This window comes from Saimiri boliviensis, chromosome 5 (assembly GCF_048565385.1).
Source record: "Saimiri boliviensis isolate mSaiBol1 chromosome 5, mSaiBol1.pri, whole genome shotgun sequence".
Lineage (NCBI taxonomy): Eukaryota > Metazoa > Chordata > Mammalia > Primates > Cebidae > Saimiri > Saimiri boliviensis.
Genome location: NC_133453.1, coordinates 122,643,851 through 122,667,496, shown reverse-complemented (window position 1 = coordinate 122,667,496; position 23,646 = coordinate 122,643,851). Strand labels below are relative to the sequence as shown.

General features: G+C 38.3%; 1 protein-coding gene and 1 pseudogene across 15 annotated transcripts in view; both read left to right on the top strand.

Annotated features, from left to right (window-relative positions):
* The window catches only part of NCKAP5 (NCK associated protein 5), a 986,396-nt gene that overhangs the window by 737,169 nt on the left and 225,581 nt on the right, over positions 1-23,646 (top strand). The gene's annotated exons all lie outside the window — the stretch shown is intronic.
* LOC120368257 (U4 spliceosomal RNA) lies at positions 11,194-11,311 on the top strand (annotated as a pseudogene).

Below are 23,646 nucleotides of genomic sequence, written 5' to 3'. Positions count from 1 at the left end.
CAGTTAAGCCAGTGATTTTCCCTATTCATGATCCCTTGCAAGTGGCCGTTTTGCAATCTAGAACCTCTCTGAGTGAGCTGTAACACAATTGATCCCATGTATAGAAGACGCAGCATACTTTTTCCTTCATCGATTTATACCTGGTCTATTCTCTGCATTTTCCCATTTAGCTGATCAATTAATCTCTGATATAACTCATGGGCAGCCATTGAAAATAACGTACCCAATGATATTTTCTTGGCAACAGCAGTGATGGAGTTCCATGTGTCTATATAAGCAAAGTGGCATTCATTCTCAAGTGTATCCAGGAAGACTTCTCAGGAGAATTAAGTGTGAGGAGTAGATTGCTTCACTGAAAGCCTGTGAAGGCAAGGACTGTGGCTGGATTTGTTTACCTCTGTAGCATCATCATTCAGCACAGTTGCCTGGCATGAAGGAGATGCGAAAAAAAAAAATGTGGACTGGATATAGAAAATACAATTGTGTTGATTTTAGTAGCGAAGTAGCTTGAATTGAACATTATGCATTCCTCCAGCCCCCAGTCCTGAAATTCTGAAATTTTATTGATTCTATTGAAAGACCAGGCTGTGAAATGTAAAGAACCATGACCAGAAGTCAAAAGAACTGGGAGGAGTGGTAGCAGAGAAGAAAGAAGGAGAGCTTTGGTGTCAAGCATACGTGTTCAAATCCTAGATCTCTATCTTGCTGGCTGTATAATTTTTGAGGCTCCCCAACTTCTTTATACTTCTGGGAAAATCAGGATAATACCCACTTCATAGGGACTGTTATGAGAATTAAATTCTATAATGCATGCAATATGAAGGCACAAAGGCATGAAACAGCATGCCCTCTTTGGAAATCTACAAGTAGTTTAATTTAGCTGGAGCACAGGGTACCCAAGGGAGAGATGTGGGAAAGGAGTCCAGAGAGAGAAGGAACAGCCAGGTCAGCAAAAACCTTGGGTGCCAAGCTAATGGGTTTGAACTTCATTCTAAAACCTTTAGGGTCTCATTAAAGTATTTTAAACAGGGAAGAGGAATTGCATGATCACATTTGCATTTTATGGCATTGACTCCGGCAGAGCAATACTCTGTTGGAAAAGGTTGGCTCTTAACTTTTCCAACTTCTCCAGGTGACTCTTTGCTCTTACTCTCTGGTCTCATAGAACTTTGCACATAGCATGGGTCAAGGTTTCTTGGCCTCTGGGCTTTTGCATGTATGATTCCCTCTTCCTAGGATAGTCTTTTCCTCCTTAGTGTGTTAGTAAGAACTTTCTTAGTTACACATGGCAGAAAACCCAACTCACACTGGTTCTGGCAGTGTATTTGCTCAGAAGTAGCTCCGTGCATAGCTGTTCATGAACCCAGATGGTGTCATCAGAATCAAGTGTCTTCTTCTGTCCATCTCTCTGCTATGTTCTCAGGCACACTCTCAGTACATGGTGGCAAAATAGTGGCCAACATTTCTAGACCTACATCTTGGGCTTTCAGCTATGTCCATGGAAACTAAGCATCTCCCAGCAAAAGTCCTGATATTGGCTCTGATAGAGTCCTGGGCTCATCTCTGAAGCAGTCCCTGAGGCCATGGGGCTGGAATGAACTGAATGGCCAAACATGTATTACATTCCCACCTGGAAAGCAGAGGGAGTAGAGGTTCCATATTAGAGTCAGCTCCAACCAAATCACAGGAACAGTGACCTGTAAGGTAGGAGAAGAGGTTCCTAGTAAGTCAAGGTACTCTTTCCCAAAGATGGGTAATGGATGTTGGCCCAGGAAATATCAACTGATGCTATACCTGGCTAACACACCTACACACAGCCTTCAAAGGCAGCATGATTGCCACTTCCTCCAGGAGGCCTTCTCTGAACTATCAAAGACTAGGTTAGACATTCCTCCTGTGCATGTTCATAGCATCATATACTCACTGCCCTAGCAGCATTGCAATGGCTATTTACTTAGTCACCTGTACATTTCTGGCTCCTAGTAGACAACTCAATAAATATTTGTTATTGGGATGCTAAATTAAACTCTCCTGGAATCAGAGAAGCCAGCTTACAATAAAGAAAAAAGTTATAATTAGTTGCAGTGGGACACATTTTTGAGGAAAGTTAAAAAGGGAGAACCTACGAGATGGAGGGCCTGCTTCAGGCGAGAGTGTGGGGTGAAAAGAAGGTCTCCATGCTTTGGAGAAGGAAGGTTATACCCTGGTTTCTGGCTCCTCCATAACACAGGAGACTGGAGAGAGAGAGAAAGTATTCATTTTGGTACATGAGTTTCCTGTGGGGTTTACTTTGAGAATTCATCAACCTAGGAATGGCAGATAAAGCTTTGCGAGAGGATGAGAAAAGGAAGAGTTTAAGGTTGAGAGATCATCTTTGGGTTATATACAGTGCAGTCAATGTCTTTCCTGCTAGTGATGGATTTTGATTCTTGGATTTCACACTAGCGGGCTGGGAGTTGATGACATTTAACTGTGGTGCCATACATTAAGGCCTAAATGCCGTAAGAGATCAGGATCTCAATCAAGTAGAATTGTCAATTTAACACAATTTTAAATAAGGAGAATAGAGAGGTGCATTCTGAGTTAATGAGGAATAGAAGGACCTGTGTGTGTCAAAGGACAGCCTAGTTATTACACACACACACACACATTTCTGTGTGTGTGTGATGTATGTCACACATAAATATATAACTTCAGAGTTATACATATGTGTAACTTCAGAGCTGGCATAGATATATATCACACACACACATATATGTGTGTGTGTTTATATATATATAACTCTGAAGATATATATAGGCTATGAGCTCTCAATGAAACATGACATACAGACCCTGGAACCAAACCTCACACTATGGAAAGTCAACACACAGCACCCCCAGGCAAGTGTTGATTTTTCTTAAAAGAATCCTAAAAGTTCTTAAAAGAACTTTCTTAATTCTTAGCCATATCCTTTCCTTTTGTCTCCCACTTTTTTTGGTAGAATCCATCAACAAAAGGGGGTCCTTTCTTCTGTGCCTAACATTTTACATGATGCTGTAACCCACTGATAGTACTCAACACATGGTATGGGATGGAGAATTATTGTGACTGTTTCTCGTCTGTGAAAGCAAAATGAGCAATCAGCTCCTCCTCTGTGGTATGTGTTGTTATTCCTACCTAGGACCTTAGAGAGGACCAGTAAGCTGCCCTTGGTCACATAACTATCCGATTGAAATGGTGAAACTGAGTTGTGAACTGTCTGACTTCAGAGCTGGCATAGATATATCACATGAAACCTGCCATGAAATAGCATAGGAACTTAATTTTAAAAAAATAGTAAAAGCCTTTGGTGGCAAGGGGGAAAGAGGAAGGCAGTAGGACCTGGTGGCCCACTCAGTCGGGCACATGTGGGTATGCAGGCAGCAGCCAAGGAACCAGGAACTTGCTACTTCGATTTTAAAATTGGTTCCAGCAATGTACATTTCAACCAGCAACAGCATCCAGACCACAGAGGTACCTTTTCTGCCCTTTGGCAACTAAGGTAGACACAAGCAAGACCTGGCCTCTCTTCCTAACTTTGCAGATACTTACTGCTCATTCTGGAGCTGCGTAATAAATAGACTCAGTATCTTCCGATGACTTTGAGTCAAATTTGTATATTTCATATAAACCCTAAATTTCCCTAGAGTTGATGCGTGGTCCTGTAGAAGTACAGAATCTGTCTTCTAGAGATCATATTTTCTTTATTCCTTCTCAATTTTTTTCTTTTTTTCCTTTATCTTTTTCTTTCCTCCTCTTTCTTCTGCGCGTTGTCTCATCCTTTCATCTTTTCTGTTGTTGCTGATCTGATTTCTTTAAGGTCGACTCTACCTGTTTTCAGCGGCTATGCCATCATCTCCCTATTGATTTTGCACCAAGTGTTGTGTATTTAATCCTGTGATTGGTGTTTACATTAATTTCCTTTAGCCAGTTTGTGTGTTCAGTGAATGACTCTCTGTCAGTTGTAGTTCCTGCCCACCCTTCTGTCTAGGTGCTCAGACTCCAGCAAGCTCCATGTGCTGCTGTGTAGAACACAGGTTCAAAGCAGGATAGACAGACACAATCTCTGCCAGGGCCTCTGTGCTTCCACCTTCTTTGATTATATGCTGTCTTACAATCTCGGGATTCTCTGTGGCAGGGTAATTGATGAATTTTTAGCTGAAGTAAACACCATCCTGGAAGTATTCTACCTGAAAGTGCATTTTTCTTTCCCTTCTCCACCCCCCCAGACCAAAAAGACTATATCACTACTTCACCCATACATGTGAATTGGCTTCCTCTCTTGCCACTGCAAATCCACTTTGCTATATGAATTGTCATACTAGCGAAGTTGATGAAAAAGAACGTGGACAATTTCTGCTTCTGCCTTTGACTATGGTTTGTAGGCCTGTGAAATGAAACAATAAATTCATCATTTGTTAGAGAAGTTAACCCAGATCATTTATGAGTTATCATGCTGCCAACTCCAGATGAATTGGGAATATCCTTGTTTTGTTTGATACCGAATACTTGAAAACCATGAAGCTTTCATCCTGACATTTGACAACGTGTAGACCTTTCACTACTGAAAGCCTTCAAGGCATCAGATTGTGATTGGCTATGTAATATTCAGGAAGCAATTTCTTTTCATGGCTATTTCTAAACTTAGAATCTTCAGAAAACATTGTTATTTACATTATACTGTCCTTTGAATCACTTGTGGGGTTTTTTTTTGTTGTTTTTTGTTTGTTTGTTTGTTTGTTTGTTTGCCTATTTCTGTTCTTGTTTTAGAAATCTAGAGAAATGCAAAGCTTTGGAGAAGCACTAAGTTAATGTTGTTATTTTATAATAGCATTGTCATCATCATTATGGATGTTATAATGCCATCTTCATTATGATTATTAGTGTTACATTTTAATTGAAGGGGAAATGATCCAATAAATGTGTTCAACTACTAATATTTAACTACTGACTGTGAAAAAAATTACAAAATATATACTGAATGTACCATGACAAACCTAAGATTTTTTTCTTTTAATTTCTTCTCTGGCAAGAGAGAAACCAAGGAAATCCTCAAGGAACAGGTCATTCTGAAATACCTAAGGGTAGATCTTTTATGGAAGTGCTTAAATATCTGATATCTTCTGTAGAGGGGAATAAAAATGAAATTGCTTTGAGTACTACCTTTCAGAAATAAACCAGCGTTTCCTTGTGGCTGAGACATCAGGAAGAAAATGGTACCGGATCCTTCTGAGCTTATTGCAATGTTGATATGTAGTATATTAAAGGAATCTGATTTATAGTGATGAGTTATTAAGGAGAAATTGAAAGTTTCCCAACCCATGGGTTTTTACATGCAAAATATAAGGAGCCCATTATAGTCCATTAGTTTAAAAGGTAAACTTATTAAATCCTTCACGATAAAACAGCTATCTATGATTTTATGGTAAAATTAAAAAGGCATGGACAGTATTTTAAGACTTGGTATAATATACTTCTTGGCTCCCTTGCAGCCAATGATAGCTAGTGTTTAATGTGATGATTTAAGGATGATTTAAACTGGTCCTCCTTCCGAGGAGGAGGAGGATCCCCAGAGAAACTAAATTTATGAAATGGTATAAGTGGGATTTAGAGTTAAGTGACAGAGTGATTGGAGAGAAGTCTTATGGTTTGGAGCCCAAAGACACATTAAAAGGAATCAGAGTGGCCGGGCGCGGTGGCTCAAGCCTGTAATCCCAGCACTTTGGGAGGCCGAGGCGGGTGGATCACAAGGTCAAGAGATCGAGACCATCCCGGTCAACATAGTGAAACCCCGTCTCTACTCAAAATACAAAAAATTAGCTGGGCATGGTGGCACGTGCCTGTAATCCCAGCTACTCAGGAGGCTGAGGCAGGAGAATTGCCTGAACCCAGGAGGCGGAGGTTGCGGTGAGCCGAGATCGCGCCATTGCACTCCAGCCTGGGTAACAAGAGCGAAACTCTGTCTCAAAAAATAATAATAATAATAAAAATAAAAATAAAAATAAAATAAAAGGAATCAGAGTTACAGGCCTGTGTTTCTGATGTCCTCGTTAGAGAGCTCATGGGGGCTGGATGTTTAAGCCCCACAGGTGGACAAAGGTGAACCTGCAGGGCTGTTTTCATTCTTTGCAGCTAATAAAGTCAAAGAATGTGAAATAGTATTTTTCCCTGTATTTGCCTAGTTTATGTCTGTTCTTCAAGCTAGCCATAATAATCAACTGTTATAAACTTTAAAGCAGAAAATATATCTTTACTGAAATATCAAGTTTTTTATAACAAATGAGCAAACCAACCCAATAGGTTAAAGGACAAAATGAAAATTACCAATCCTGGTGGTTAAAGAAGGGCTGTGAGCTATCATTTTAATACCCTCTTCTGTATAAGATCAGAACACACAGTGTAAATTACAATGAGCAGCAAAATGTATAGATCTTATAAATGAGTTATCAAAAGTATAAAATTTTTTAAAAGCCATTTTCTAACATCTTAATTAAGTACTGAAAACTATTACAAGTCATTTTCCTGCCAAACTCAAGAGTGACTTGCTCATGTCATCAAAGCCATGGCAGTTCAAGAGTAGATTATGTATTTTCAGTTACCTTGGACAAGTCACTGCACATCTTTCTGCTTAGCTTTCTTGTCTGTAAACAAGAGATGTTAAGAGTTCCTTTGTCATATTATTATTATGAGAATTCAATGAAGCACACAAAGAGCCTACAACAGTGCCTGGAACACAGGTACATGGAAACCATCCCATAAATGTTAGTTTTCATCACTATTGGGTCTACCGCACTCTCGCACTTCCATAAATTTTGCACTGGAGAATCAAGACTTAAAGTAGAATATTTCAATTTGATTTACCCAGGAAGGCAGCCACATGCTAACCTACATTGACGCTACAAACTAGGTTATTCTAACCACTCCAAAAATGTAAAGAGATGAAATAAGATGCAGATCATGCCCTTGAGAAGATCATCATTTGAGTCCATAGTAAAATCATAGTGATGATTCCAAACGTGGTCTAGAAATTGAATTTCAAAATTAAGCAACTAGTGCCACATGTAAACTGTGCTTTCGGTCCTAAGTCAACTAACTTTCTTTCACATTTTAATATAAACTTTAATTTTACAAGAAATAAATGTCCATTAATAGAAAGATGGAAAACCACAGAATTCAAATAACCTTTTATATGGTTAACACAGAAATAATCATTCTTCTTGGCATCTAGACTTCCAGTCATTCTTCTCTGTGCCTCTTCCTATTTTAATGGGATTCTACAGTACAAGCCTTTTTGTAATATGATTTTTAAATAATGTCACAGTGGAACCTTTCCACTTTATGATGTGTGTTTTTATGCTGTTGCTTTAATGGTTACATAGTGATTCCTTTGTTAACAGTGGCCTAGGATCAACCAGCCTCATGCAAAGTGAGGTACTCTAAGTCCCAGTTACTCATCCAGCCAATGCCCTCTGTCATGTTCGATCATCAGTTCTATGGTCAGCCTATGCCTTGGGAAGTTCTTAACCCCAGGCACACTATAGCAGGTCCCCTGTCTATCCCAATTTGCCTTCTGCAGCAGTATTTCTCATCTTTGCTTGCTGATAATTCTCTGAGTGTTACCTCTGCTCACTGAGAACTAAGGGTTCCCTTGGGGTAATGGTGAGAATGAATGCAATGAGGCTGTGAAATACACAGGAAATACACACATTTATTCTTTGAGTCATAGCCCCATCTCACATTGTATGGGTGTCTGATAATTCACTTAACCAATCCCATAGTGTTGGGTGTTTTATCTGTTTCCAAATTCATTGTATTATAAATATTATCCCCAAGTCTCCCTAACCCATCTGCCTCTGGGGTCAGATTAGGTCACATGAAGAAACTGAGTGTGGCTGGCTCTTTCTCGTCTTCCCCAACTCCCAACAGACACAGAGGCTCTGCTCATTCCCCATAAGAAACTGCCCCCCAGTTATTTCAGAGGTTCCCTGGACATTCTTATGAATAGTCATAAAAACGTCTTCTTCCATTTGTGACTGGCATGCCCTCACATACAAACCTGGGTTGAAAGCAGCTTTGCAAAGGCCCGTCTCTGTGACCACTACTCGTGAAGCACCCCCAAACGGACCCTGATGCTCCCCCGATGGGCTGTATTCTGTGTTCCCAATATTCCAGAACTGCTTATCCTGAGAGTTCTGCAGTACCTTGTTTCCAGGATGTAGCCCCTATTGCTTTGCCATCACCCTGCTTTCTGTCCAAGACGATGATGGGAACATGCCTTCCCCTCCTGGGCCCCAAAGTGGGATTCTGGTGACCAGAGCAGCAGTTCCCAACTCATGTTTGGAAATGGCCTCATCCCCTTTAGCCTCCTACTCCTTTCTCCATTGGAATCACACGGGATCAGGCTGTGCAGCACACATGACAGCCTCTCCTCTTCTTTTCTAATACAGCATTGCACAGTATGACACTGCTCACCATTCAGACTTCTTTCCCCATGATATATACTCAGGAAGGAGACACTGGATGCCCTTAGCCACAAGTCTAGCAGATCCATCAAATGGTCCCTCCAATCTTAGGTTCATCACATGTCTGGTGCAGCAGTGAGCACCCTTCTATTTGTGCACATTTTAAGTAAACATTTAAATTATTTCCTTAGATGAATGGAGTCCCAATTGCTAAAATAGAAGGTATGCAATAGGCATTTATTTTGGCCATAGCTGTACTTGATGCCTGGCTGAGTTCTGGCAATATCTTAGATTGCCACTTGGGACACTTAGGATGGGAGCTATGATCTTTCTGGGATGTCATTATACAGCAGTGCTGCTCTAAAGATGAAACCACAAAACATACATTTCCAGGGCTGTCGTACTCCCTCCTGATAGGCTTTTTATCTGATGGCCTTGAGCAGCATTCACTTCTCAGTGACCTGTCAGATTTGCAAAACTGTTGCTTCTTTGTTGAAATAAAATTATGGATCGTGAAATGCACAGGTCTTAAAGTGTTGAGTACCATCAGTGGTCTTAGAATTCAGAAGGCCTTTAATGTTGCTGTGTTACAAGATCCCATTGTGTTCTCAATTTTAAAACACAGTTCTCCTAGCCCTACCCTCAGCATTTAGGTTTCAGAAAGTCTGTATTGTAGCTGTATTTTAAAGGTAGTATTAGTCCATGAGACTATTTGTGAAAGGGGACCAAGGAGAAAACAGGACGATGTCAGGAATTGTCAATTTCTACTTAAAAAAGAGATCAGTTAAAATTTCCCCAAATTTTCTCCCCCATCTTGCTTACATTTTACACTTCATTATTATTTTCTAAAATTTTTTATCATAAAAGTCTATACAATGAATTATATTAGCATAAAATTGTTACTGTTTTGGAGCATGTGGGAAGGTTTTGTATTAATTTTAAAAGAATCATTTATATGCCTTTTTTTCTTTGCACAAGAATTAGGCTTTTTCCATTTTATTATAAAGTTTCTTTTTCACAAATATGATTTAGCCTCCTAGATTTTAAGAAACATAATGGACAGCTAGTATTCATACAGATGTGCTATTTGAAAGAAATTTGGCTTACTGCTGTTATTCAGTACTGTATTTTTATGTGTAGAAATTGATGTATTCCAAGAAAAAGGCAATTAAGGCTCTTATGCTTCTTTTTCAAGGTGCATTAAACTGGTGCGAGTTTTAACTATATGTTTGCTTTAAGAATCTTAAAAGGACCCCTTGGGAAATGTTACCAACCAAGCCCGTTGGGCTAAACGAAGAAGCAGATTTATTTTCATAAATAAATCTGAATTCCATTATTTTTCAAATTTACTTATAGATTGAAGAAGAGGGTAAGTATGTTAACAGAGGATAGAGAGAATGGAAAATCATGACAAGAGTTTTCTCCATGCAGTCAATATGAGCCCTGTTCTTTGTGGGTATTTCCAAACACAGATATATTAAAAATTGAAGGCTTGTTTATTCAAATATTCAAATGTTTATTATGAAAGGTACTGTCTTGCATAATTTGCAAGAGGCATTTTGGTAGGAAGCAAAGCCACAGAAGCCAGTCAATACTCTTTATCAGTGTCCACCTCTCAAAGTGATCATTTACAGTTATAATGCTTAGAACTAGCCTTATGGGGAAAAAATTGAATTATAAGTATAAATAAAAATTAACAAGACAGCTAACATTTATTGAGAGCTAACTAGGTGGTAAGCATATTCTAATCACTTTTCACCTCTTATTTATTCTTCATAAAACCACATTATTGTTCTTCTTGTCTCCAATCAACACATGAGGGCATCAAGTTACAGAGAGGTTAAGCATCACACCCAAGATCACACAGTTAATAAATAGTATAATGACCCAGGTTCCATCTGGCTCTAGAATCTATTTTTTTATCCATAATATGGCCTAAAATAGTCAGATCTGTGTTTATGTTATTTAATTTATTGAAGCCTCTTTATCTTATTTGCAAGCTAGATGTGGATGATTAACATACAACATTTCTGTGTGGACTGACTGTGTTATGTAGGAACCTGGCACATAGTGGATAATCAATGAATAAGAGCTGTCTCAATAAATGATTCAGCTGTAATCACCAGGGCATGTCGCAGCTGAAGGCCCTGGTGATGGTAGCTGAATCATTTATTGAGACAAGTCTAGGTCCAAGTCTTAAGTCTAGGGCAGAAACCATAGTAGTTTAAGGGCAGCATATTAAATTATTAGGTTATTAAACACTGAGTGGTTTCTAATGTTCCGTAGGGATGATATTCAAATTTGAAAGCAAACTGGAAATTTGTGAAGTTTTGTTCAAAAATTCTATATCATTTTAAAGCGCAAATTAGGAGGGATGTGAAATAACAATAGAGCCAGACTATGCAGGGAGGGGATGACTAATCTCACCTGATTTAAAAGGAAACATCAATAGAAGTAGTGATGTGGAATTTCAGCTATCACGTTCCTGCTGAAAGTTTCAGGCTGCTGAAAGCAGAGCATCTGATTAATTCTTGACTTGCCCCAGAAGTATTTTCCCCTCTCTGAAACCAGAAGAAATAGTGAGCGAGTCACTTAATTCTGAGCCTCTAGAAGAACCTGATTCATGGTTTGGAAGGAAGGGAGGCTTAAGGAAGCAAATCAGCATCAAAGGAGCCATAGGAAGCAGGGCAGTTTTTAGATATGTACACACAGCTTTGCGCAGTGGCAATATCGTAGCCAATGAGGTTTAGCCGAGGCGCGATTATTGCTAATAGATATGTACACACGACTTAATCTTAAAGAAGATATCAGAATGCCCACTGAATGAGCGATTGTGATGTCATGGATGGACTCTGAAAAGAAACATAGTCCACAGAGGGTTGAAGGCTCTATAGATGGAATCTATCAATATATTCTGAAAAACCTTGATGGACTGTCCAGTCTAAAGTTTTATTATGGGTTCTTTATTAAATGCGTTTTCATACTCATATACTTAAATGAAATGGGATTATGTGTCAAGTCTAGAATAAATGCATTTCTTCCTCTGCACCATATGGTGACCTTTCCCAAAGGGCACCGTGCCACAGAAAGTGAGAGCTTGGCTTGCTTCAGGCACATCAGTCCCTGTATGATCCTGTTGGAGGTGCCCAAGCCTGCTTCTTTCTCTCACTGCACATAGTCACCACAGGCCAGCATCTGACTTTGCACAGAAGGATTTGAGAGCTAGCCCTCTGCTGAATAGATAACTATGTGTACTCTTTCCTAACACTACTCTTTCACCAGTTTTCTTGAATGGCTCAGATTGGTAGTTTCTGCAGATATCCCCAGCTCACGGGGTTCTCCAGGCAGACACTTTGGTTATGCCTCCAACAACTGGCAAGAAGCAGAGACTGATCAACTCTCAGGCAGCTTAGAAGGCCTGGGATGGCCCACTAATCAACAGTCCCGCAGTTTACAGGAGCCTTGGGGGAGTTCAGCAGATGTGTGTAATAGGATCCAGGGAATAATACATCTTTTTTCTTTTTGTGCTGCAGAGACAATTCTCTGTTATCTCTTTAGGAGGGGAACTAGGGCCCTTTCTCTGCTGTGGCGTTCACTTAGGAGGGCAAAGGACAATATGTCCATCTATCGGGGAAATGCTTAGAAAAAAGTGACAGCATTTGCATGTATATACACACATGCAAACACAAAACAAGCCTTTTGAACTACAATAGAGAAAAGAGAAGGTCACAGTGAGATATTTAACTAAAATATCACATAGGGAGTTCACCAACAAAATCTGATTTTTAAAGGACTTGGAATTTTGCTAGAAGGAAAGACTATTAATTGATACAAGAGAGGCATAAACTTAAAAGAATAGTATCATAAAATATAAAAGTCAACAATGAACTGAAATTTACCAAAAAATTAGAATCTCAACCAAATTTACATTTTTTAAGTGAATTGCAGTGCACTGGAATTTGATTTCCTAGCTGGATGCTGGCTGAGCTAGAGCATCAGGAAGAGTCTAAAGATTAGATTTTAAGAAAAGAAAATAGAAGCCCTGCTTTGAAGACCTGTATTACAAGTGCTTTATCAATTTGTAAGATCCGAGTCTGAAACAGCTAGCAGTTAGTTTCTTGAAAAATCCACGAATCATATGCAGTTACTTGGGTGAGTGGGTCAGGCCCCTGTCATGAGACAGGTGGAAGTAAAAAAAAAAAATCCAGTCCTATTCTCTAGCAACCAATGAGATGTTGCTAGACATCTCAGACTGTGAAGTCTGTCTACCAAATGGTGATGTCAGTCAGAAGACAACATGGGACAGAATATCAGTATTCCGGCCAGGCCGCAGAGATGTGGCAAGTCAGTTTGTGGAAAAGGGCTATGCTGTAGGTAACTAACTGGACCTATGAGTACTGACGCTTATAAGCTAGAATGATGCTTCTGAGTGACCAGGCAAGAGAAGGCCTGTAATGGATGGGTCTTCTTTGGCCAGTGTTTGGTACTGTCTCATTTCCAAATCCAATCCAATCCAATCCAAAGCTTATACATATAAGCTTTATAGTTTCTAAAACAAGAATTAAAATATTCTTTTATATGTAAAGAAGTAAAATGAATTGCAATGTAGCTTAGTAGTCAATAGCTAAGATTTGGAAGCAGCCTAAGTGTTCATCAACAGATGAATGGATAAAGAAAATGTGGTGCATATATACAGTGGAGTACTATTTGGCCATGAAAAAGGATGATATCCAGTCATTTGCAAAGGCATGGTTGGAAGTGAAATAAGATAGGCACAGAAAGACAGACATTCCATGTTCTCACTTGTTGGTGGGATCTAAAAATTAAAACAATTGAATTCATGGGTATAGAGAGTAGAAGGATGTTTACCAGAGGCTGAGAAAGGTAGCTGAGGGCACACTGGAGAGAAATGTGGATGGTTAATGGATGGGCACAAAAAAAAAAAATAGGAAGAATGTATAAGACCTACTATATGATAGCACAACAGGATGACTATAGTTAATAATAATTATAGATTTTTAAAATAACTGAAAGAGTATAATTGGATTGTTTATAGCACAGAGGATAAATGCTTGAGGGGATGGATATAACCCATTCTCCATGATGTGATTATTACACATTGCATGCCTGTACCAAAACATCTCATGTACCCCATAAATATATACATCTCCTGTGTATGCACAAAAATTTCTGGTATCAGAAAAACCTGAGTCCGAATACTGACTCACTAGCCGTACATCGGGCAAGTTTCCTACTGGCTCCAACTGTGTAAGCATTGCTGCCTGTAAAATGGGTATTATGATAGCACTTCCATCACCAGTTTATTGTGATTATTAAATGGGATTCATTATTTTAAGCATTTAACAGGGCCTAGCACATAGAGTAAGGGCTTTTTCTTTCTTTCTTTCTTTTTTGAGACAGAGTTCTGCTCTTGTTTCCCAGGCTGGAGTGCAATGATACAATCTTGGCTCATCGCAACCTCCGCCTCCCGGGTTCAAGCAATTCTCCTGCCTCATCCTCCCTAGTAGCTGGGATTACAAGGACCTGCCACCAAGCCCAGCTAATTTTGTATTTTTAGTAGAGATAGGGTTTCTCCATGTTGGTCAGGCTGGTCTCGAACTTCTGACCTTGGGTGATCTGCCCACTTCTGCCTCCCAAAGTGCTGGGATGACAGGCATGAACCACTGAGTGAGTAAGGGCTTTTTAAAAGCTTGCTATCAATATTCTTCTAAGAAGAAAAATCTTACGATTTCTCAACCACTTGGGGATTTTGGTAACATCATGAAAATGGTAGCATTTGTAGCAGCAAGAGCCATAATGACAAAACTAGTCACCTCCTGTTTTCTGTCCATAGTTTCTGCAAAGCAAAGTGTTCCTCACATGGGGAAGGATGGAGTAATTATCCCAACCGATGAATCAATGCCCAAGATTGGAGAGGAGATAGAACATAAGCACTTAGCTGCTCTGGATGAGTCATCTCCCAGTCAGGAAAATTACATTCCAAGTGCTAGATATTATTTCAGAACCATTCTGGATAATCTCTGAGGAAATGCAGTGTAGAAGATAAAACATTCTTCATTTTGATAAAGGAAAAAATTTGAATACCCTAGCATAAGGAACTTGAGATTTCTTCCTGGAAAATTTCTAAAAAGGAGCAAATGAAAAAGGAAGACATGATCATTAGATATAGCCTGAGCTTACTAAAAATGAGATTTTTTTTTTTTGAAATGGAGTCTCCCTCTGTCCCCCAGGCTGGAGTACAGTGGTGCCTGGCTTACAGCAACCTCCACCTCCCAGGTTCAAGAAATTCTCCTGCCTCAGCCTCCTGAGTAGCTGGGATCACAGGTGCAGGCCACCACACCCAGCTATTTTTTGTATTTTTAGTAGAGGCAGATTTCACCATGTTGGCCATGCTGGTCTTGAACTCCTGCTCTCAGGTGATCCTCCTGCCTTGGCCTCCCAATGTGCTGGGAATACAGGCTTGAGCCACCACGCCCAGCAGGTATTTTCTTTCTTGATAGATTTTTTAAAATCTGCTCACCACGAGATTGCTATAAGCTGATTACACCAAGATTTCAACAAAACATCTGATTACTTAACACTGTTCAATGAGGATGAAGAAATGTGTTGGCTGATCCTTCATTTGGAAAGATTTGTAATTGTAATCACCTGCCCCAATAAAGACTATGATCTTTCAGAATTATGCCATAAGGCTTCATCTTTTAGAACTGCATTACTCAGCATAATTTACCAATAACATGAAGATTATAAAGCAGGCTTTTAACATAGAGGTAATACAAACTGGAAAGGGAGTGTAACTGATTTTGTCCAAGTCAGAATTCCAGATTTTCTTTCATTTCTTAGTATCCTGGAACAGTGGACCATAGTAAACAAGATAAAAATTCAGCAGTAATAAATGTCAGCTCCTGCATTTTTAGCTTAAAAATCAATTTGTTAAATTAGGAGGCTTAAAAGCAATTAGCATTAAAAGAAAAATCACAGGAGAATATTTGAAGATAAGCTTAGTATTAGTCCAGAGTATGTTAAAAGCTAAGACAGAGGATATTCAATAGAAGGGTAATATCCTTTCCCAGGAACAAAATTGGTCTTGCCACACTCTACCCCATTCAGCCCACATCTTAAAGGATTTGGTTCTGGCTACTCACATTTTCAAGACAGAAATTGACCAACCAGAGTGCCTATAAAAAAGAAGACAAGAGAGGAAAAAGAGAAAGAGAAAGAGAAAAAAAAAATAACCAAAATAGTGAAGCACCTAAAAATCGCGTTGTATGAAAAGATAGAAGTCAGGCCACAGCTATTTAATTTGAGGAAAGAAAAATCAAGATGATGTAATTTAGATCTGTAAATATTTAGAGCAATTTCTTATGTAATGCGATATAGATATATTTCATATAGCTCTTAAGGGCAAAAAGAAGTTAATAAGTAAAGGTTACAGAGATGGAAATCTAATCTAAAGAAAGAATTTGTAACTGTTAGAGGTGTCTAGGTATAAGAGGAGCTGCTTATTGGGACTAACAAGCTTTTATACACAAAAGCATTGACCAAATAAATCTCTGTTGGGTATCAGGCTTTAAAGAATTATTACATTAACTGAGATGTTTATCTAAACACCTCTAAAATGTGTTATCCAGTGGTAAGAGCCTTGATTGTGAGGCAGTCATACTGCCTCTTAAATGCACATGCAGCCGATGGCTTCAGGCATGTGACATAGCAAGTATCTTTTCTTGCCTACAAAGAACAAAATGTGGACGGAGTCTCCAAGAACTAAACTGAGTATCTTAAGATGGGAGTTTATATCCCTCTAGGCTAAACTAAAGAGGGTTCTCTAAATTTTTGAGAAGCAGCATCCCTGAGGACTTTGCTGCCCCAGTGATTGTAATCTCTGAAATGCCCAAGTTAGAGCTAGGTATGTACTCAAGCTATTTTACTTTATAGGTAAAGAATCAAACTGGGTTGGAAAAGTCTATATTCAACCTCAAAAATGGCCAACTTTGGTTAGGTGCTAATTGTTCTGAGTTGAGGAGGGACTAAAAGGTTTTCAATTCCTAGGTATTTGCATTCGTTTATGTTGTTCTAAATATTTTGTCACTATTCATAAGTAAAAAGTAATGTTTAGTAATGTAAATAATGTTAGGAAAGGCTGAGTTCCCTCTGTTTCTGCTCTTGCACATTTAAAATATTCTTTTGGAATTTCAACAACAATTATTCTGATTATGATAAAGAAGTCACAATTCTACATAGTGCAAGTTCAGTAAATTTTCTGCAAAACAGTAAATCATTCAAGTAAAACATGTCAAGAAAGAAAATTCTTTTGTACCCTGAATCCCTTATTCATCATGCAATTTTAAATATTTGGAGAATCACTGTTTTGCCCCCCCCAAACTCTTGATGTCAAGGGCCATCAATTTTCATGCCTTCTCTCTCCATCATCAAATCAGTGCTTCTCTTATCTTTCTTCAACCTCAACTGTAATAAAGAATTTGACTCCATATTTTATGTTTGCTGACAATTTTAAAGCCTCACCACTATCCCTTCCCGTTCTACTCTACTTCTGGGCCATTTGACAAGAAAGCCAACTACTTATCTTTTGGCTGAGATGGGAAGTTCAAACTATGCAAGGCTGGGCTTTCTCAAGCTATTTCAGATCTGCTTGGAGGGGTCTCCCCTGATCTCCCAGCAGGCCTCATTGTGGGAGTTATAAATCTTTTCATACTTTCTTCATGTGCATGTGATATTATCAGTCTCAATATGCAAACCAAAATTTTAGTTGGGGTGCAAGGTCCATATCACTTTAGCACAGTGATGACAACTCCAAAAATACTTCTCTCTTTATGATATAATCTCTTATGTAGAAAATAGTCGTCTGCTTCTATAATTTTGTTGGCTTTTTCATTAACAGTTAATTTGTCCCTCAACTCATTAAATTGGGATGGAAAGACACCCAAATTTGGCAAATAAAGCACCACCTAAGAAAAATAGTAGTTCAAAATCTTTCAGTCAATTCCAAACTAGTTTCTGTTTCAAACTCTTGGAAATTTTTAACTAAAAGTATAATTTTTAACAGGATAAAGAATATTTTTATTTGGTAGCCAATAGTAATCTCAATAGAAAAATATGCTGGAGCTGTTAACTACAGTCAGGAACCATCACACCAGCAATCTGCACACTTAGTTAACATTGTTTTTGGAGTTCTGCTATATTCCTTCATATGTGAACCATAAATAAAACTGTGACTACTGAGAAGAAGGAAAAAATATTTGCAAGTGGCATTATATATATTACAAACCTGAGAAAATGAAAAGGAAGAAGCATTAGAATGGATAAGAGAGTGCGGTAAGGTGGTCAGGTATGAGTATACAAAAATCAGTAGTTTTCTGTAAATGAGAAGTAGTGGCTCAAAACATCATCAGGGAAAATTTAGTGTATAATTATAATGAGGGTTATAAAATACTATTTATATATAAAATGTGCAAAACCAATTTAAAGAAAACTATTACACTCACTGTAAGAAATAAGGCAGAATTTAATAAAAAGACATACCATGTTCCTAGATAGGCAGGCCAAATATTACAAAGCTGATACTTCTTCACAAAATACAAGGTTGGATTCAATCTTGACAAGAAGAAAAAATCAATAGAATTAGAGGTGAGCTATAGGGAGAGTTTTAAACGGTTCTATAGTTCATATAGAAAAAATAAGCCAAGAAATGTTTCAAAAAAAGAGGACTCACAAATGCTGGCTCACTTATCATATATTGAAACGATGTGAACTTACAGTAATTAAAACCATGTGATTACTGTTTTAAATAAAGTAGATCCATAAAACAGAGTAAGTCATGCTGCAACAAGTCTTGCCAAATTTAACAGTTTATTAGTTGTTAAGGAGATATTGTGTGTCCACACAGAAACAAAACTGATTCTGGAAATGTTCTGGAACCACAGTATCACTATTTGGAAAGAAATAAGATACTTACATGACAGCATAACATAAATCCTATGTGGATTAAAGAAGTAAATGCACCCCCCAAAAAAAACAGAGATAATCAAAACATTATTAAACTTGAGGAAAACAAAAGTGACTATTGAATTCTTCTTGGGTAGGCAACGGATTTTCTGATTACAAAATCAGTGAAAAAAATCACAAAGGAGAAAGATTGATTTGACTTTATAAACATTTAAAAGCTATGAACATAAAAATATCAGAAGTATCAGAAACAATATTAAAGGACAAACAGAAAACATCAGAACTAGATTTTTGCTATGCTCATTGTGAAGATTTAATGTAAACTCAGAACAGGAACATTGTGACAGGAAGCTTGGCAAAGGGTATGTAGAGACAATCCACAGACTAGAAAACATCATTAGCTAATTAACACAAGGGAAAAATTTTACCTCACATGCAACCAAGGCAATACAAAGTGAAATAGGAAAAGAAGATGCTTTGTGTACAAAACTCACAAAATGTTTAGATGGTAGTAATCAGTGCTGGAGACGGGCAGTGATTCTCATATGTGCTCCTGAGAAAGTGAAATATGATACAGCCTTTCCAGAATGCAAAGTAATCCTATGTATTAGGAATCTCTGAGAAAGTTCTAGGGCTTTCACCCAGTAATTGTAATTCCAGGTCTCTATCTTCCAAAATGCTCCGTGATTTAAAATGAGGTTTATGTTTAAGCATAATCCTTGCAGCATTCTTTTTAATAGCAAACATGAGAAATGGTTAAATAATGTATAGTATAGTTCCATAATACAATCTTATACATGCATCAAGTATCTTATCAAATATTTTTAATGGTGTGGAAGAATATTTATGTCAAGTGAAAAAAATCTGTCATCATCCAATATGTGAATTGGAACATACAATATATATTTTATAACTTTAAAAAGCTACATTATAACATTAATGGTAATTCTATGCGGGTTGCATAAGTTTGAACAATGTTTGCTTTCTTCATAGTGTGTTTATTTTTCAAGTTTTTCCTAATAAACTCTTATTAGCTTTGAATCAGAAAAAAACAAGAACTTCATTCCTCCCAAGTAGTCTTCCTAATTTATTTCTTATTCCCAAAACCCTCCAAAAGATAGACATTGTTTGCTCATCTGAATGTACATACATGACGCATATCTGTTTCCCCTCTGTGATATGAAAATAATAGATGTCTAATATAGTTACCTGACAAAGATATGGTGAGGATAAATTGAGATAAATATGAAAGCATAATTTAGAAGGAAAGGAAGTGACAAAAATATGAGTTGAGATCTGTCAACATACCTTTCTTATGTCAACACATTAAATAATTTTCAGTGACTATCAGACACGGGCCTGTGCCTGAGATTAAATGATAATGCCTACTAAAAACTAGTTAATAAAGTTAAAAACATGTAATTCAACCTCTAGAATAGTGCTATCCAGAACTTTGTGCAGTGTTGGTAATGTTCTCTATCTGTGCTATCTAGTGTGGTAGCCATTTAACCAAACAAGGCTATTGATCATTTGAAATGTGTCTGGTGGGACTGAGGAACTGAATCTTTCGTTTAAATTAATTTTAATTAATTTATCAGTAGCCCATGTGGCAAAGGGGGTGCTGCAGCTCTGCAAGGTAGCATCGCTTTGGACTATACATCTTCTTTAGTGCTCTCCTTGCATTATCCCATGTGACCCTCACAACTACCTGCAATGCAGGTACTGTTTTTACTCCCATTTTATAGATTGGGAAACTGAATGGTAAAGAAGGCAAGTGACCCAGGGTGAGGGTGTTGATAAGCTGTGGAATCAGAATTAATACCTACATGAGTGAATGCCAAAGCTACCTCTCCTATCTGTCACGCTGCACTGCCTCCCCATACATGACGCAGGATTGGGCATGTGGCAGTCACATCTGATGGAAGTGACAAACTATATGGGAAGTCAGGGAATATTATGGGGATGAGCAAGAGGAAAACTGTGTTATTCCTCCTTTGTGAACCCCCATGCATATAATGTGTTAAGTTCCCTTCACATGATGAATTCCCCATTTATGTCCACCAACCATGAGAGCAGCTTCTTGGTAAGACACCAAGAAGGGGCCTTATGGTGATTCTTTTGTTAAGTTGCTTTCTCTTCATTCAAGCCTTTAACCCTGAAAACCATCTTAGACAGCCAAGATCTAGGCTGTACCCAGGTGAGAAGGCAAATTTGCTGAGTACATTTGAAATACTTGGGCAGCTTTTAATATACTTTACAGGATGTGACAAACGAGTGTCTGTGTAAATCAATAAACTCTTCTGTGAAAGGACTAATGATTTTATGTGAATAGCAAAGCAACACATGTGGAAACCAGTACTCTTGTCAGTATTTTTAAAGTTCACTGTCATAACTCTGTTCCCCTTGACCTTTATCAGTGATACCTACCAGAGATTTGCTTTGCTAGTTGAGTTTTAACTGGACACCTCAGCTATCAACTGTCTTCGCCTTTTCCCTTGGTGTCTGATAAATGCCTTCTTTACACCTTCTGCTCTTGTGGATTGCTCATTTTTTAGCTATGTTGTGATTGTTCTTTGAATAATAATTGACTTTCTCATATTTAAAAATACTTCATTCCAGTACAGACAAATGGAATTTAAATACAAATTTCTGTTTACTTTAGTGCTTTAAAATCAGTTTATTATCATGGTGATTCACAATAATAATTGCTTCTGTATATGAATGTTGATAAGTGGAAAAACCAATCTGCACAGAAATTCAGGAATCCTCAAACACTGTGAAACTAGTAGTACAAAAGCTAATAGAAAATGAGAACCTTTGGTTTTCAAAAGTGAAATGCATGTGAACTAGAAATTTGAATAAGCCTTATCTGTGCCCCCAAACATACAAAGATGATGCAGTGTCATTGGGGATGAAAACTTGTTCAGTACTAGCATTTGCAAATTGCAACCAGTCCCTTCTAAGCTCCTGGTATATCTTTATATGCAGTTAATGCACAGAGCAACACTGCCTTTTGCTCTTTTAAAGAAATTCTTTCTGTAGTCCTGTCTTGATAATCCCCTGAATCTTCATCTTTAAAAGAGCAATTCTAGGACAGTTTTTAAAATACAAAGAGCTATTTTTTAGGGGATTTTAAATATTTTTTCGTACTGACAAAAATATATTCTACTGACACAATCTTATTTTATTTACAGCATCGTTTACTTAATACATATCCACCCAGAGGTGAAACATTTAATCAGGTTGTATTGTGGGTATTATTTGCTAATTAGCATCCAAACATGGGACTAGCTTCTATAAAGTTCAGCCTAATTCATGCAGTGTCTCCTTGGGTTAAAAAGACAGTTCCAATTCGGTGAAGTGATAACCAGAATCACACTAGAGCAGTTGTTTGATTAATTATGGTGGTGTGAACTTGGTCATATTTTTGACATGATGTTCCCTCCTGAGCAATTGACTAGATAATTGCATTCTTGCTGCCACAAAACCTAAGTGGAACTCAGCAGGTGTGAGATCTGAGCCTGGAGCTGACTCAACCTGTCGCCACTTACCTGAATAAAGGGAATATGCTCTGTAAAGATTGTCTCTCCCAATAATTGGGCACTAATTCTACCACTAGTTGATTCACTTAATCCCAAATCTGTCAGAACAAGTGATCCAAACAATCGGTGTAATGGGTAGAAGGGCAGAAAAGCAAAAAGTAGGGGTGTAGCTTTCTTGTTTGTAAAATGGGGTTTGGGTTGGGTGAAGTTGAGATTTCTTTCGGTTCTGGTGTTCTTGTGTCTAATAACAAAAGATAAATTACAGTCACTGGGTAAGCATCATTATTTATGTCTCTAGGCTACAGTTCTCTTAATAATAGTAGCTTTCATAACATTTTTCATACTCTATAAAATTACATGGTTGGACTTGATATCTCAAACCCTTCTAATTCTAAAAATGTAGAAAATGTACTCATGAAGTTGAAAGGGCCATGCAGGTATAGATCTGATGTCAACGATTTATGTGTGTGTGAATGTGTACAATAATCCGTGTGTGTGTGTGTGTGTGTGTGTGTGTGTGGTTGTGGTTGTATGTGGTCTCTCACAGAGGACATTGAAGCATGTGTAGAGACATCTTTGTTAACAAAACTAGGTGAAGGGGATGCTACCAGTACAGGCATAACCTTGTTTTACGGCACTTTGTGAATACTGCATTTTTTCACAGGTTGAGGGTTTGTGGCAACCCTGCATAGAGTGGGTCTGTCGGTACCATTTTTCCAATAGCATGTGCTCACTTTGTGTCTCCTTTTTGCATTTTGATAATCTCACAGGATTTTAAACCTTTTCAATATTATTACAGCTGTTATGGTAATCTGTGATCAGCGATCTTTGATGTGACAATTTTAATTGTTTTGGGGCACCATGAGCCACACCCATGTAAGATGTACATAATACATGTTGAATGTGTTCTAACTGTACCACCAACTGGCCTTTCTGCTGTCTCACTTGCTCTCCTTGGGCCCTGTATTTCCCGAGACACAACAGTAACAAAATTAGGCCAATTATTCACCCTACAATGCCTGTAAGTATTCAAGTAAAAGGAAGAGTAACATGTCTATCACTTAATTGTTTTTTGTTGTTGTTGTGATTGTTGTTGTTATTGAGGGAGTCTCACTCTTTCACCTAGGCTGGAATGCAGTGGCTAAATCTCAGCTCACTGCAGGCTGTATCTCCCAGGTTCAAGAGATTCTCATGCCTCAGCCTCCCAAGTAGGTAAGATTACAGGTGTGTGCCATCACAGCTGGCTAATTTTTTATCTTTTTAGTAGAGATGGGTTTTACCATGTTGGTCAGGCTGGTCTTGAACTCCTGACCTCCAGTGATCCACCCACCTTGGCCTCCCAAAGTACTGGGATTACAGGCATCAGCCACCACACCCGGCCCATGTCTCTCACTTTAAATCAAAAGCCAGTCATGATTAAGCTTAGTGAAGAAGACATGTCAAAAGCCAAGACAGGCTGAAAGCTAGGCCTCATGCCCCAAATAGTTAGCCAAGTTGTGAGTACGAAGGAATAGTTTCTGAAGGAATTTAACAGTGCTGCTCCAGTGAATGCATGAATGACAAGAAAGCAAAACAGCCTTGCGGCTGATATGGAGAACGTTTGAGTGGTCTGGATAGAAGACTAAACCAGCCACAAC